This window comes from Microcebus murinus, chromosome 8, assembly GCF_040939455.1.
Source record: "Microcebus murinus isolate Inina chromosome 8, M.murinus_Inina_mat1.0, whole genome shotgun sequence".
Classification (NCBI taxonomy): domain Eukaryota; kingdom Metazoa; phylum Chordata; class Mammalia; order Primates; family Cheirogaleidae; genus Microcebus; species Microcebus murinus.
In genome coordinates, this window is record NC_134111.1 from 29,303,327 (window position 1) to 29,319,643 (window position 16,317).

At 35.3% G+C, this 16,317-nt stretch overlaps 1 pseudogene; it reads left to right on the top strand.

The window, feature by feature from the left end:
- The first annotated feature begins 418 nt into the window (after nt 1-418).
- On the top strand, nt 419-1,189 carry LOC105860207 (PWWP domain-containing protein 2A-like; annotated as a pseudogene).
- Nucleotides 1,190-16,317: the final 15,128 nt, after the last annotated feature.

Sequence of the window (16,317 nt, forward strand, 5' to 3'; positions counted from 1 at the left end):
TATGCAACCTGTGTCACATAGTGACAGGCTATAGTTCATGTGTGTGTGTTTGTGCATATATATATATATGTATATATATGCACACACACATATACACACAATATTAGGTACAAATGGCAATTAACAGTCTCTACAAAAATTCAGTTTTAGTTGAGGCTATGGCTCCTATGCCTTGGGATGGTTTTGGACTTCAAAACTGAAAAATACTGCTAAAATCTCACTTCCTTAAGACAAAATTTGATTGCACGTTCAGTTTAGGTTTCTCAGTCTAAAAATGGCTATAAGGTAAGTATTAAAAAGCCAGACAACTGAGTGTAACTTGTCTTTCCAATCTGGCCAAGCTACTTGTAAAAATTATTCCTAACTAGACTAGAAAATCTGTGGTGACTTCCAGTGGTCTTGCCTACGCCTCGGGGAGAAGCTCTTCTCCGGGGTCCTCATGGACCTGTCCAAAAGAGACCGTGAAACGTAGGGTTCAATAGCCCTACTTTTGGTGGGAAAAATATACAGCCATTCTGGTTTGGGCCCCATGGTATCCCTGTAACAGTATTTCCCAAAAGAGAATATAAGGATAAACCGGAAGCCATGCAGCTCCAAAGTAATACATTCCAAGAAGGGACAGAAGTCAAGTGTGAAGTAAATGGTGCTGTTCCTGATGACCCTTCTACTGTCCCACCTCCTGAGCTGAGCTTGGCTGAAACCTGTGGACTTCCAAACCACCACCTCTCTTCCATGAAGAAGCACCTTATCCTCCTCCTTTGTTTATCGGGGACACATATAACCAATCAATACCTCAGCCACCTCCTTGGAAAAATTAAGCAACCCAAACGAAAAATGTACAGGGAAGAAACATGTACAGGAAGAATGCTATTAAACTACGACCCAGGCAAGTCCTATGTGATAAATGTAAAAACAGTTGTTGTTGCTGAAAAAAAGGAAATTAGAAAATGTAGTAGTGCGAGTGACTCTTCTAAATATGAAGATAAAAAAACGGAGAAATGGAAGTGTAACTACTGTGAACAAAAAACTGAAAACTGACCATAAAGTGGATGGGAAAAACCAAAACGAAAGCCAGAAAAGAAACGCTGTGGTTAAGGTTTCAAATATTGCTCATAGAAGAAGCAGAGTTGTAAAAGTTTCTGCTCAGGCAAATACATCAAAAGCTCAGGTAAGTACCAAAAATGAGTAGCCTTTTTAATGGGAACCCAAGTACAAAAACTAGGTGTTTCAATGGCATGTGTCATTCAAAGGCATAGTCGCCAATGGAACCAAAAGAAAGGTTTCCTTCATGAGACTCATGTCTAAAGGTATTGTAATGACATTGCCAAATATATCATCAAGTAGGTTTCATAGCAAAGCTATGTGTGTGTATGCTTTTGTAAGCTGAATAAAGCATAAAATCAAAAGAGGTAAAGTTATTTTTTCATTCCCTCTGAAGAGTTTATGACACAACAAACTATCCAAGCTTTTGAACATTCAAAGCTTTATAAGGATCTCACTGAGAAACTCAGGTGTCTTTATCCATATTTCTGAACTTTCAACTGTCTTTCCACCTGACAGTATCACACTGCCTACAGACCCAGTTGAAATTCCCCTCAAATGGTCAGTGTTAGAAAAGTAAATACTGTGTGATCTTCAGACAGTGGAATAACAATCCAAGTTGTCAAGGTGGTAGTTGATCCGTCAATGATGCTTCTACTCAACGAAAAGCCCCTCGTGTAATTAAACATTTTCTGGGGCAAAGCAGAGCCATGAGTTATCCTACAAGAAACAATATCAAAGAGGATGGCAGAGAATGCCACTTACCAGGATCTTGTCACTCACAGTAAGCCTATATTTAGATAAGTTGAAGCTGAAATCTGAGCTGTGTTTGATGACAGATCCATGGGCACAACTGGGCTACCATTCATTTGAATTGCAAATGGATAGCATCACGTTGACTTTGGGCAAAAAAAACAACTCAGCACCAAGAATTCCAAGTCATTAGATCCTATCCTTCAAATCTGTCTGCTGAACTTCATCTGTAACTCCAAACCAAGTTAACTTAACGTTTGGGAGTCCTAAGATAAAACTGATCTGGGGTGGCCTATCTTTGGACATTACAAATTCTGGGGCTGGAACTACAGGAAGAAAAAAGTCTTAACAAGCCTTTAAAAACTTCATGTGGATCATTAACTGCTACTTAATGATGATTGCATGTAAAATATTTAATAAATTTATTAGAAGATAATTGTAAGTAACGAAAGAATTTATAATAGGATACTTTTTGAAGGAAGATGCTATAAATAAAAATTAAATTTGTGCATCTGAATATGCTTGTTCTACTAACACATTTTCACTGACATTAGCTATGTCTACAGCATGAAAAAGAATAGGTTTAAAGTTTAACAATTTGAAATGCTATGTAAGATTAAAAGAAATTGAAAAGAAAAAAGATTAATGCACTTTACTATAGAAATATAAATACTTGTATTTCATAGCATAATATAAAAAATTTTAAATACTTCAATTATAACATTTTAAAGAAACATGGCAATGCTCTTATGTCAATTTGTATATGCTTTTAATTTCTCTATAATTACATATAGATAAAAGAGATTGACCATTTAAAGCCTAAATGTATAAAAGACATAGATGTATATTTCACAAAAAGGGAAACACAAATGGCAGGTAAAATTTTTATAAACAACTAAATAGAAATTAAAATGAGAATTCAAATATCATTTTTAATGTTAAATGATAAAAATTTCTAAAGAAATAAAGTATCCAATAATGGTTACCATAACATTGGTGAGAGTGTAAATTGGAGCATCATTTCTAGAAATAACTTGATTACAGCTATCACAAACCTAAAAATCATTCAAATCTTAGAAACGGAAATTGGGAGCTTATTTAGAGATCAGTAAGGAAGTACAACTATTCTTACACTTTTGATGGAAGAATGGTCATTCTCTTCAACTTCCCAGGGAATGAATGCCATTAGGATTGTTGAAGGAATAAAGAAATAATTAATCCCGCTCCTCAGATCAGCAGAATACTGGAAATAATATTGGAGATGGTTGCTACAACTAGATTATGCATACAACTTCTCTTTGAGCTATTCATTCTCTTTCTCAGAATCAACTCCTAGAAAACAACTGGACTATACACCCATAGATTTGCAAAGATGCTGATTGCATACTGTAATTTATAATTGGAAAGAGAAAAAATTTAAAATTGTCCAGTAGAAGGGACAAATTCCTTTCCATATGAATACATGTTATATCTAATAAAATATATTTTTGAAGATAGAATGTTAAGTAAAATAAAAAATCTGTTGATAAAATCTGTTGACAAAGGTACATGATTTTTACAAGGCAAGAGTAAATCTAGACAGGAAAACTCTATAATATTAATGACGTTGACCTCTGGATTTGTACAATTGTGGGTTTTTACTTTCTTACAATGAATATTTGTCTTAATGATAAACTCAGAAGAATCTGTTTGGTTAAAGTACTTTTTGCAAACTGTAATTATAGTACCAAAATTCTATTTGATAACTATGATCGATCTATTGACAATTCATAATATTATAATAACCAAACTGTGGTCTTCCTTCAAATGATATTGTAGATGCTTGAATTTTCATGAAAATTTTCTATATCTTTTTAAAAATAAATCTAAAGTTGCCTAATTACTCTGTGCTTCACTCAGCTTCCTGCTTTGTAATACGGAAAGCTTGTCAAAATTGTATATCCTTCATGAATTTGTAAAATCAATATCACATCAGTCCTAGGTGTTACAAATGACCTGTAACAGTGGGCAAAAAATAGCAACTAGCAAATGCTATTTTCACTATTGGCTTCCTATGGATTTGTACCATCTAATGTTCTTTGAAGAGTTTTGGACCACCTCTCAATAACAGCTGTGAGGGGGGACTGCAGTACTTCAATCCTTGTTTTTTGGCAGTAAGTATTTGTTTTTAATGTGAAAGCAAACAAGGAAAGAAAACCTTTTCCATCTGTTTTTATCAGAAAGAAAGTCAAACGGAAGTCACAGTATCCTCAGCAAATAGCACTTGACTTTAGTGCACAAACACATCCTTCATTTATAGATACAGCCTCCTAAAGTGTTAGGTCAACATTAGAATGATAAATAGTCAGGGGCCAGGTGGTCAGGGAGATTTTAGGCAATGCTGAGTAGGGCTTTCCTACATTCTCAGTTTGGGGTTGCCTGTCCATAGAATAGAATCTCCAGGTGGAGACTCTAAAACATCCACCTCTTTTTTTTGCAACACAGGCATGCTAAACTAATTTTCTCTTTCCTCAAAACTGCCTGTACCTTACAGATCAATCCATGTCTTACTCATTCTACCTTTGCGAACTTGTAAAATATCTACCTCACAAAGAATAAGAGTTCAGGCCACTGCCAGCTCTATAGACCATTATACAGGGCCACATAAAAGTGAAAATAAGAGTTAGTAGGTGCATCAGTATGCAAAGCAGCAAGCACAGCTGCTAATTAAAAGTAACTGGGGAAATTGGATTAAGATAGCAAATAGAGCAAATGCGCTTGTCTCTAAGACCAAACCCAAATCTCCACAAATGACAGAAAACACACCCATTTTCTTAAATTGTAAGTTTATTACAGCATTGGAAAACCATGAGGAAGTCAAATTTGGGCCAGAAATTTTGAGAAATCTCTAAATGAAAAGGAGCTGGAACAAATATGAACAGAAGAGAACTGCCACCAAGGGTAGAAGGAGCTTCAAAGTTGCTTGCTCTACACTCACAGAGCTGAGGCAACCATCAGGGTGACTTGTGTAAAAATATTTGAAGTTTAGCGGATTAGCCAATTGTTCAATGCCCCCAATACCACACATATGGAGGGAGAGAGGTAGAGAAAAAAAAAAAACCAGAGATCGTTGCAATGCTGTAATATTGAATCTGTGAAAAAGAATGGGCCAAAAAGGCAGTGCGGGGTCTCTGGTATCAGGAGGGAAATGGAGTCCCAATGTCGAAAAAATGAGCTCCTAATATAAACCACCAACAGTATGTCTCCCCGTTGCCCTACAGTCATGCAGACTATAACAGAACCACACCTATGGACAGGTAAATCAGGATTTTATGACATCTGATCAACAACCACAAAATATTTTGAGAAAATCAACTCCATGAAATAAAAGCGCCAAACTAAGAATGAGCAGAATTAACGCCTGAGGAAACAATGAAGCAAACAGGAGATCCCAAAAGAGCAACTGAGGTATAATTTTTACAATAAATGCCTAGCTATTAATAGGTTAGTTTGATAAATTTGATAATGGTGTACACTGTGTAACTAACATTTCAAAACAAGATTTAAAACATTTATATTACTCCCAAGAGTTCTCTCTTACTCCTGTCACTCAATTACCTCATCATAAGCAAGAACTTTTTGATTTCATTCATCACAAAATAATTTCATCTGTTAGTCATTTCCTATAAATGAAATCATAAAGTATGTAATTTTTCAATCAACCTAGCTAGCACTTTTGATGTTCATCTATGCTGTATATATAATTAGCTCATATTTTTTAAGTTGACAAATAATATTCCATTGTACAGTTATAACAAATATTATTGACCCATTCTTCTGTGGAAGGACATTTGTCTTGTTTTCAGTTTGAGGATATTATGAATAGAGCTTCTATGAATATTCTTGTACAAGTATTTTTAGGTAAGAATGGAATTGCTAGGCCATAGGGTAAGTTGAAAGTTTAACCCTATAAAAATGCCAAACAGTTCTCAAAAGCGTTTGTACCATTTGACACTCCAACCAGCAAAGTATTAGATTTCCATTCGCCCTACATCCTAACCAACATTTGGTGTTGTCAGTCATCTTTATTTTAGCCATTCTGGTGGGTATCATGTGGCTTAAATTTGCATTTCTATGATGAGTAATGGTGTTGAGCACATTTTCATAGGCTTATTAAAGATTCACATATCTTCTTCTGTAAAATATCCAAGTGTACTTTCCATATTCTATTTGGGCTGTTTGTCTTTTTATTGTCAAATTTTGGAAGTCTTTATATATTCTAGATATGATTCCTTTCTCAGATATATAAAAGACTCCTATTCAGAATATATGAGAGATATATGCAAACACACATATATACATTAACATGTATGTATATTTATCAAAGATATACAGAAAATATACAGATATACAGAATACAGAAAACATATATAAAATATATAAAAAACAGATATACAGAAAATATATATAAAATCTATCTCTATCTAGCTAAGTGTATATATATATATTTGACTTAGTATCTTAGTTAATAATAAATTGTGCATTGGTTCATCCTAGACTCTCCTTGTTTATCCAAGTAGTCAATATCACAATCTTTATGACTATGGCTTTATAATAATTATAGTAAGTCCAGCGAACAGAAAATGTAAAGCTTGCTATTGTATTCTTATATTTCAAGATTGTTTTGTGTAGTCTAGATTTTTTGCATTTCCATATAAATTTAGGAATTGATCACTAGTTTCTAGGGACAAAAGCCTTTCGGGGTTTTAAGTGATCTTTCTTCGAATCTAAAGATTAATTTGAGGAGGATAAACATCTTAACAATGTTAAATATTTGAATCCATAAACATGGCATATGTCTCCATTTATTTGGTTTTCTTTAATTTCTCCCATCAATATTTCATAATTTCCAGTATAGAGCTCTTGTACATCACACCTTTCACTAAACTTATTACCAAATATGCAACGCTATGTGCTGCTGTTGTAAATGTTATTTATTTTAATTTAATTTTTCAATTGGTAGTTACTAGTATATAGAAATGAGTTATATTAACTTCTATATTGAAATCATGTTAATTCAGTTATTAGTAATCATAATGTTTTGGTTGATTCCTTTGGATTTTCTACGTAAATAATCCTCTGGTCTATAAATAACAGCAGTTTTACTTCTTCTCTTCTAATGCTGAGGCCTTTTATTTATTTATTTTTTTTCTGGCCTTATTGCAGTGGCAGGACTTCTATTTCAGTGTTATATAAAAGAAGCGAAAGTATATATTCTCATTTTGATCCCAATCTTAGAGGACAAAATTTACTCTTTCATTATTAAGTATGAAACTATGTGAAATATTTTTAATAGATACTCTTTATCAAGTTGAGGAGGTTTCCTTATTTTCCTCATTTTCTAAGACTTAATTTATGAAAGAGTACTGAATTTGTTCAAATTCCTTTCTGCATCTATTGAAATAATCAAACAATGCTTGATTCAATCCAGTAATGTGAAAGGTAACATTGATTGACTTTTTTAAAATGTTAAACTAACCTTGCATTCCTCAAGTAACACTTATTTGGGCATAATTTATTATCCATATATATTGCTGTATTTAATTTGCTAATGTTTTGTTAAGCATTTTTGCATCTATGATCATGGGAGATATTAGACTTAAATTTTCTTTTTTCATAATAGCTTTGTCAGGCACTGGTTATTATCATAGTAGTGCTGGCCTCATAAAATATGGTGAGCAGTGTTCCCACCTTCTCTGCTTTTCTATAAAGTTTGTATAAAGTCCAGGTTATATATTTCTTAAATGTTTGATAGAATTAAACAGTGAAGCCATCTGGCTCCGGGAGTTTCCTCTTTGGGAAGATTTTAAATTACTAATTCAATTTCATTAAAAGTCAACTATTCAGATTTTCTATTTCTTCCTGATTTGGTTGTATGAAGTTGTAGAATCTGTAGTGATGTCTCTTTTTTTATTCCTATGTATATTGTGTTTTCTCTCCATTTTTCCTGAACAATCTTGCCAGAGGTTTACCAATTTTACTGATGTTTATAATTAACCAGATTTGCTTACCCATTTCTATTTTATGCATTTCTGATTTTATTGTTGATTCTTTCTTTCTTCTATTTATTTAGGGTTTAATTTGCTCTTTCTTTTTAGTGCCTTATGGTTGAAGTTTATGTTGCTAATTCCAGGTCTTTATTGTTTTAGAATATGTACATTTAAATATATAAATGTAACATCTATAAATATTTCTCTAAGTAATGGGTTGGCAATAGCAGCATCCTACAAATTTTTCTGTGTCGTGTTTTCATTATAATTCAGTTTGAAATATTTTGTAATGTTTTCTATTTCTCTTATGATTTCTTCTTTAATCCATGGATTATTTGAATGTATATTTTCTGAATTGAAATTATTTGGAGTTTCCAGATAGCTTGCCGTTTATTGATTTCTAACTTAATTCCATACTGGTCAAAGAATAACTACATATGATTTCCTTTGATATATATTACAACTAATTTTATTACTAAGCATCATATGCTCTATCATAGTTAATGTTGCATTTGCAGTTGTACAAATAGGTACTCTGAAGTGGTTGTATATAGTATTCTATAAATATCAATTAAGTCAAATTGGTTGAAATAGTTTATAGATTATAAGCTAATGTTTTTTGATAGCTACTCATTCCAGCAATAAATAATGGAAAGATGTTAAAATATATAATTATGTTTTTGGATTTGTTCTATGTGTCCCTTTACTTTTCATTCATTTACTTTACATTCAAGTTCTGCTACTTGAATGTTGAAGTGCCATTATTAGGTGCACACTCATATAGGATTGTTATGTCCCTTTAATAAATTGACATTTTAATTAAAGTTTAATCTTTATTTGTAAGACTCTTTATCTTTAAATTACCTTTCTTAGGCTTCTTATTTCCAGTATACATATAGCATAACATGTCAAACCCTTTACTTTCAATATGAAGGTATCTTCATATGTAAAGTGTATTTCTTAATCACCACATGGAGTTGTTCTTGTTTTTTAAAGTCCAACAATATTTGTCTTATTTACACTGAGTGTTTAATTCTTATACATTTAAAACAATTATTGCTAGCTTTATGCCTTTCATCATGGTATTTATTTTCTATTTGTCTTATCTGGTATTTGTTCTGTTTTTTTCTCTTTTCTTACCTTCTTTTGGATAAATTAACATTTTTTAACATTCTGCTTTATCTCCTCTACTGACTTTCAAGCTTTTCTACTCTGTTACTTTTTCAATATTACTTTAGATACTACTGCATGTACTTTATCTTTTCACATTCTTCTCTTTTGTTCATAGATCATTTATTTTTTTATTTTAGCATATTACGGGGATACAAATGTTTAGGTTACATATATTACCGTTGCCCTGCCAAAGTCAGAGCTTCAAGTGTGTCCATCCCATAGATGGTGCACACTTCACCCATTAGGTGTGAATATAAAATAATATAATAATAGTTGAAGAAATGTAAAAACATTATAGCATTATAAATAAATTTATCCTTCCTCCTAACTTTGAGTTCTTTTTTGTCATGTTTTATAGATGCTCTCATCTCCAAGATACATTAGGTTTGCCTTAATCGCTAAGTGATTTAATTTACTTCACATTTTAATTTCTTTTTATATTATTTTTTATTCCTGTATGTTTTTAATTTACTTAAATTTACTTAAATTAAAAATATGCAGGAATAAAAAATAATGGCAATTGAAAGATCTTAACATATTTAGCCACATATTTACAGTTTCCTGTTTTTTATTCCTTCCCACAAATGTAAGCTTCCACCCCACATCATTTTCCCATAGCTAGAAAAACTTTCCTTACCAGTTTTTGTGGAGAAAAATCTGTTGAAAAATTTTTTTTCGGCTTCTGTCTGTCTAAAAAATCTACTTATCCCATCTTCATTTTCGAAGGATATTTTTGCTGAATATAAAATTTTGTGCTGACAATTATTTTTTAACACTTTAAAGATTCTATTTCATTTTATTCTGGTCTCCATTGCTTGCAATAGGAAGCCAGCTGTCACGGCTATCATTTTGCCTTTTCTTCTCTAGTTGCTCTTTAAATTTCCCTTTCATGTTTGATTTTCAGCAGTTTGATTATAATGGGCCTATGCACATTTTTTTATTTTTATTTCTTATGCTTGGGATTTATTAAACTTCTTGGATCTGTGGGTTGATCTTTATTAATTATAGAAAACTCTTAGCCATTATACCTTAAAACATTTCTTCTGCCCCATTATTGATCTTCTCCTCTTCTGGAACTCTAAATACAGATTTTATATGCTCTGTTCCTCTTATTTTTTTGCTACCATTTTATGTTTATTTGAAAATTTTCTAGTGACCTATCTTCAAATTCACTGATTCTTTCCTCTATTGTGTCCAGTCTGCTACTAAGACCATCAATGTGTTATTCAATGTGTGTTTCAATTCTTATTTTATTATTTCTTTCGTGATATTACCCATCTCTTCTTATATGATGTCTAACTTTTCCACTAGACCCTAATGTATATACTCATAGTTTTTTAATGTTTCTGTCTGATAATTACAATATCTAATCCATTTCTAGGCATGCTGTCTTTTATGGGTCATATTTTCCTCCTTCTTTGTGTTTTATAACTTTTGATTGTATACAAGCCATTTTTTGATAAAAAATAAAGCACCTTAGAGGTTAAAGAAATAAAATTCACTCCTAGTAAAGAGTATGCCCCTTTTTCTATCAGACATTAGCATTGAGGGATGAGTTAACCCAATCTGCGGTTGAGCTGACTTTGAATCTAGGTTTTGCTGAGTTTATTTAGATCTGGTTAACCACTGACTTCAAATGTTTTGAGGAAAGGATCAGGACTTTCCATTCATCAGGACTCCATAGAGGAGACACATCCAGAGAATGACAGAAAAGATACAATGGAAGAATAAATAAGTGAATGGAAAGATCTAGTTGTGCTGTATTTCCAGAATGTAACACAAATATGGAAAGATGGAGAAAGTATGAGGGAAGGGTTCAGAGAAATGGAGTATAAATCCTGAATTTATTTTCTTATTGTATTGAATTATAGAAGAGATGGTAGATAGTATGTGTTAGAGCAGTCATTCACACAGTTCAACATGCACCAAATCATTCGATGGGCTTGCTAAAATACAGGTTGCTGGGCCCCACCTCCAGAGTTTCTCATTTACGAAGCCTGGCATAGAGCCTCAGAATTGCATTTGGATGTGTTTTCAGGTAATTCTGATGTTGCTGTCTTTAAAACTTCATTTTATAAACCACTGTGTTTAAGGAGAAGATTAAGGCCAATGTGAATTTAAAGATGATTGTGATTTAGAAAACTGAGCATTATGACAACAAAGATCAAATCCTTGCTCTTGTAGAACCTATTTCCTAGTAGTAAGAGATAAGTAATGGACAAATAAACTGATAAAACATAATTTCTGACAATAATGTCTTTTAGACACAGAATATGTTGTATATAGAGAGTAACTGACATGGACAGAGAATATAGATAATGTGGACAAAGAATAATCTTTCTGGGGTGTCATGAGAGCTGAGATACAAAGAACAAGACGGGATCAAGCTTTGCAGAGTACTGTAGTAGATAGACTACATGAAATCACCACAGTTTTCTAAGTAGGAAATTTCATAATGAAAGCAGAATTCAAACATAATTGATTTGGCTGTGTATAAGAAAAATTGAAGAAAAATGGCCTTCCAATAAGAACAGGATATCACAACAATTAAGGAGTATAGGTTTAGAAGGTTTAGACTGCATGGAAATATGGTAGCCACAAGCTACATACGACTATTCAAATTCAAATTTCCTAAAATGAAATGAAATTAAAAGCTCATCTTCCCAATCACACTAGACATAGTTCAAATGCTCAATAGCCACATGTGGCTATTGTCCAGCACATTGGGCTGCACAGATATAAAACATTCCTTTCATCACAGAAGGCATTTGACAGCAATGATCTGGACTCTGCTGTTCATAGGGGGCAGAATCTAAGGGGCAAATCTGGGTTGGGCCAGGGGGAAAAAGGAGGGTTAACAGGGCAAAACAATAAGGGAAGCAACACATCTCCACAAACATGTGGATTTTATTTGACAGTTAAAAAAAAAAAATCTGTGAAAAAATACACTTGAGTCAAGGGCACTGTAAAATCAGCACTTGCTGTGTTACACAATTCATCACAATATTTTTTTCAATATAGGAAAATACCATAACTGATAAGATAAATATTATGATAGCAAGTTTTTTTTCTCCCTCCTCTCCTTTTCTGTGGGTAATTACCAATGTCTGTAATTGACAACAGTTGATCAAATCAAAATAGGAAAACTAATAATGAGCCAGATTCTCCCACCACATTCCACCCGTTGGAGTCGGTGAAAGCTCTGTGCACACAGGGAGACACATGGCGAGCTAATCTGGCCCAGGATTTACACAGCACTTTCAATTTGAGGATCTTAAAATGTTGAACAAATATTCACTTTTATAGGCCATCCCAGGAGATAGAATCATCATTTATATAGCCAACTAAATTGGGTCTAAAAGTTTGAGCTAAAGACTTTATGCCACCTAAAATAGTAGTATTTTAAAAGTGTGTTTCCTTCTTTCCATACATGCATGTGTCAGAATTCACAAGATCTGAACCTTCTGTTCTAAATTAAATTATAGTATTCTTCAAGGCTACACTCAGCTTAGCCTTTTGGATACCGTCTTCTTCCCAGCTACCCATCTGATCTCAGATAAGAAAATTAATCACTCTTACTCATATTAACCTAAATGAAACAACACTCACCTAGACACATATTCATGTACCATGTGTCCTAATTGCATAATGTATTCATGATCTTAAATATATTGGAGTTTCTCAAAGGAACGGTGTACAAATGTGTTAATTGACTCTTGTTCTCAATTAACCGCAAGTGGATTAACCAATTGGTGGGTCATTCAGATATCCTGGGCCTCTTCTGCCCCTTAACTGCTAATTTGCAGGTGGCTGTCCCCATCACTCCGCAGCTGGCCCTTGTGTCATTAATAGCAAAGCAGGCCGGGGAAGGAGGCAGGGAGGAAGCTCCTTGGCCTTAGTCACTTGGTTAACTAGAGAAACAGACGATGCTGCCAATTTGTCCACTAGTTCAATGAATATACACTCAAGTCCCGCCACACATAAAGGGAACATCAAGATAGATTTGTAAACAGAGTCTTTCTACTCTAGAGAAATGGACAGAAAAAGGAAAAGATACGATTTTTCTCAGTTATCGCAGCAGGTACATAAATCCAATTCTGCACATGGACATTAGACAATGTCCCTCTTCTCTTCCCCATTGTCCCTCTGCGCCTCAGTGGTTTTCACATCCTCAAGTTCCCAGTGACAGCCAAGTCCGAAGCAACCTCTCCGGTGCTGAAGCGTGTGGCCTGTGCAGCCTGGAGTTCGAGTTAAGTCCTAAGGGCATGTGTGAGAATGTCAAAGTTTTAAGCTTCTCTGGCCTCTAAATGACTTAAATCCCTGGAATGAACATAAGAAAACAAATGACTCAAAATGTACTGTACGCTTTTGCTGATGCTAAAATTCACTTTCCGTCATGGGGCTGTTTCCAAGTTGTTTCCTGGGAGAGGCAGAATCGCAGCAGTGGCAAAAGCGCTGGCCAGAGGGTTAAGGAGACTCTAGGTTTAGTCGTAGATTTGCTTTTGATCACTTCAGCTCTCTGACCTCTCTGTCCTGTCTCTAAAGGGCAGATGAGAGAGTCTACATCACAGAGTTGATGTGGAGATTAGATGCTTTGAACCATGCCTGATGCTTAGAAGAACTCCTGTCCCAAGTCATCTGTCAATGTATGTTGGATACAGTTAACGACTGGCCAGAGCAAATCATTTAGTCAAATTGGACCTCAGATTCATTCGTCCACGCTCTGAGGGCGATGGGATGTGTTTCACTGGGTTTCAGGTTTTCTTGAAAGTTCCTCAGAGGCCACAATGAAGGAGAAGAGGACAATGAAGGGGCAGGAGGAAGGCCGGGGTACCAGTACTTCCTGCAGCTGAAGTGATAGCAGCTCTACTTTTATATGTGTTACGGATTTGGAGCCAATTTTATTTGATTTAAATATAAATGCAGGGGGGTGGAAATTACACTGATGTTTTTGAAAAGTTTGAAAAACACTGTCAGGTATTCCCAAGGTCTTTTTGAGTTCTGATGCCATTTGGTTTTTAATACGTGAGTTAATTCACCTGTACTGATAAGGAATGTTATTAATATAAAAAATATGCTTTGGCTGGGTATAGTGGCTCAAGCCTGTAATCCTAGCACTCTGGGAGGCCAAAGCAGAAGGATTGCTTGAGCTCAGGAGTTCAAGACCAGCCTGAGCAAGAGCAAGATCTTGTCTCTACTAAAACAGAAAAATCAACCAGGTATGGTGTTAATGTGCCTGTAGTCCCAGTTACTCGGGAGGCTGAGGCAGGAGGATCACTTGAGCCCAGGAGCTTGAGGTCGCATTGAGCTACAATGACCCCACTGCATTCTACCCAGGGTGACAGAGGGAGACCCTGTCTCCAAAAAAAAAAAATCTTTATCTAACCAACAGGCCAAGTCCTGCCTTCTCTTCCCAAAGCATGGACACAAGAAGAACTTTTATCTTGTGATCTAATTAAACTCTTTTTCTAGCAATTTCAAAGATTTATTTGGTCTATATCCTTTTTGTTCTCTCTTTTTTTTTTTTTTGAGGCTTAACTATTAAGATATATCTGGCTTATCAAAGATCTAATTTCTTATTCCCAAGCTGAGAGAACATAATAGGAAAGTGCAGGTCACCTGGGAATAAAGACAGGCTGAAGAAAATAATGAAAATTGTTTCACATGAAAATGGAAAATAATAATTCCACTGTGAAAACAAAGAGCCTTGTAAATAATGGAGGATATGAGGAAGATAGTTCTTCCTCTTTACGGATTAAAATTGTGCCGTGTCAGAGAATTAATATATGCCTTGAAAAGGTGTGTCTCTGTGTCAATATTTACCTGCAGGACAATGAGGAGAATAACACGGTGAGTTTATAACTCATGGCCTGACTTGAATGAATAAATCAGACTTTGCTAAATGTACTACAAGGAAGGCGGGGAAGAAGAAGGGACACCTAGGGACTCTATGGGAACAGTTTAGGATTTCCAGAAGATAAAATCATAAATGTATGGATTAAGAAAAACCTCAACTCTTTGATTCTCCTTCTATCTAGAGATTAGGCCTATATATCCTTTACTAGGAACTGGGAAGGCCCTATGACCTACCTGACCAGTAGAATATGGAGGAAGTGATGACTCACAGGTTTCTGAGTCCAGATCTTAACAGCTAGCAGCTTCTGCCTCCTGTCCCATAGCTGACTACTCTGAGACTGCCATGCTATAAAGAAGCCTAAGGAATCCATGTGGACATGCCCTGGAAAAATGAGATGCATGTGGAGAGACGAAGAAGGTAGAAATCACAGACATCAGCGTGGAGAAGCCATCTTGGAGGCAAGGCCTCCATCCTCAGCTGATGCTACATGGATCAGAGATGAACCTCCCAGTTATGTCCCTTCTAAATTCCTGACCTGAAAAATTGGGGACAAAATAAAATGGTTATTCTAAGCCACTAAGTTTTGGAGTAGTTTGTTACAAGGTAATAGATAGGCAGAATAGCAAGAAAAGGAGGGAATTCCAGAGATGTAGGAATGTAAAGAAAAATGACCAACGTTAGAAACCAAGTACGTCTTGTGAGTATTTAATTTCTTGGTTTCCTTTTCTTTGGGATGGGGGTAAAATCATACTTAACATCATCAAATTCTCTTCTAAGTGGAAAATCCTCTGATTATCCCAACTTTTAGTAATCTTCCACAAGCTAAATACATGCAGCCTGGACCAGTGTATTGTGGAAGATAAAAAGACAGGTCAATACAGAGAAGAAGGCCCCAGATTTGCTCCTCTGCTGAAGCAAATTGAGACCTAGTTTTCCACAGAGAGAAATGTGCCCGGATGTTGTGGGTGCTGGTCAGCCCGCCGTTCCCACCCAGAGCCACAGTAGCATGGGGAAGCACGCATGCTGAGGATGTGTTCCCTCACGCACAAGCTAGCTGAGCACAACCGATAGACCCCTTCTTTTCAAATATACTTAAGAGAAGTGGCCCACTAGGAGAGGGAAACTGACCTTTAGGTTATTTAAGAGTTTCCTTTGCTGTTATGCACACATTTTAGACCCCTGGAAGCCCAAAGGCTGTTTTGCACGAGCATACTCAGTGCAATCAATCTTTGCACCAGCAGGCACGAGACAGCCCTTGCCCTTGGCCTTACACTGCGCTGCATGTGCTCTTCCAAGCAGCACAGTGTGAGTCTCACAACTGACACGGGGATTCCACTTCCACTTCAGTAGGTGGTGCTTGCTGGGAGGAGCAAGCTGCAGTGTTGTTTTGGGGTCCTGTCACCAGCTCTTGTTCCTCTGCAGAGGCACTCTAGTGCCTCAGGTGGGAGGTGGGGCCCTGGGACT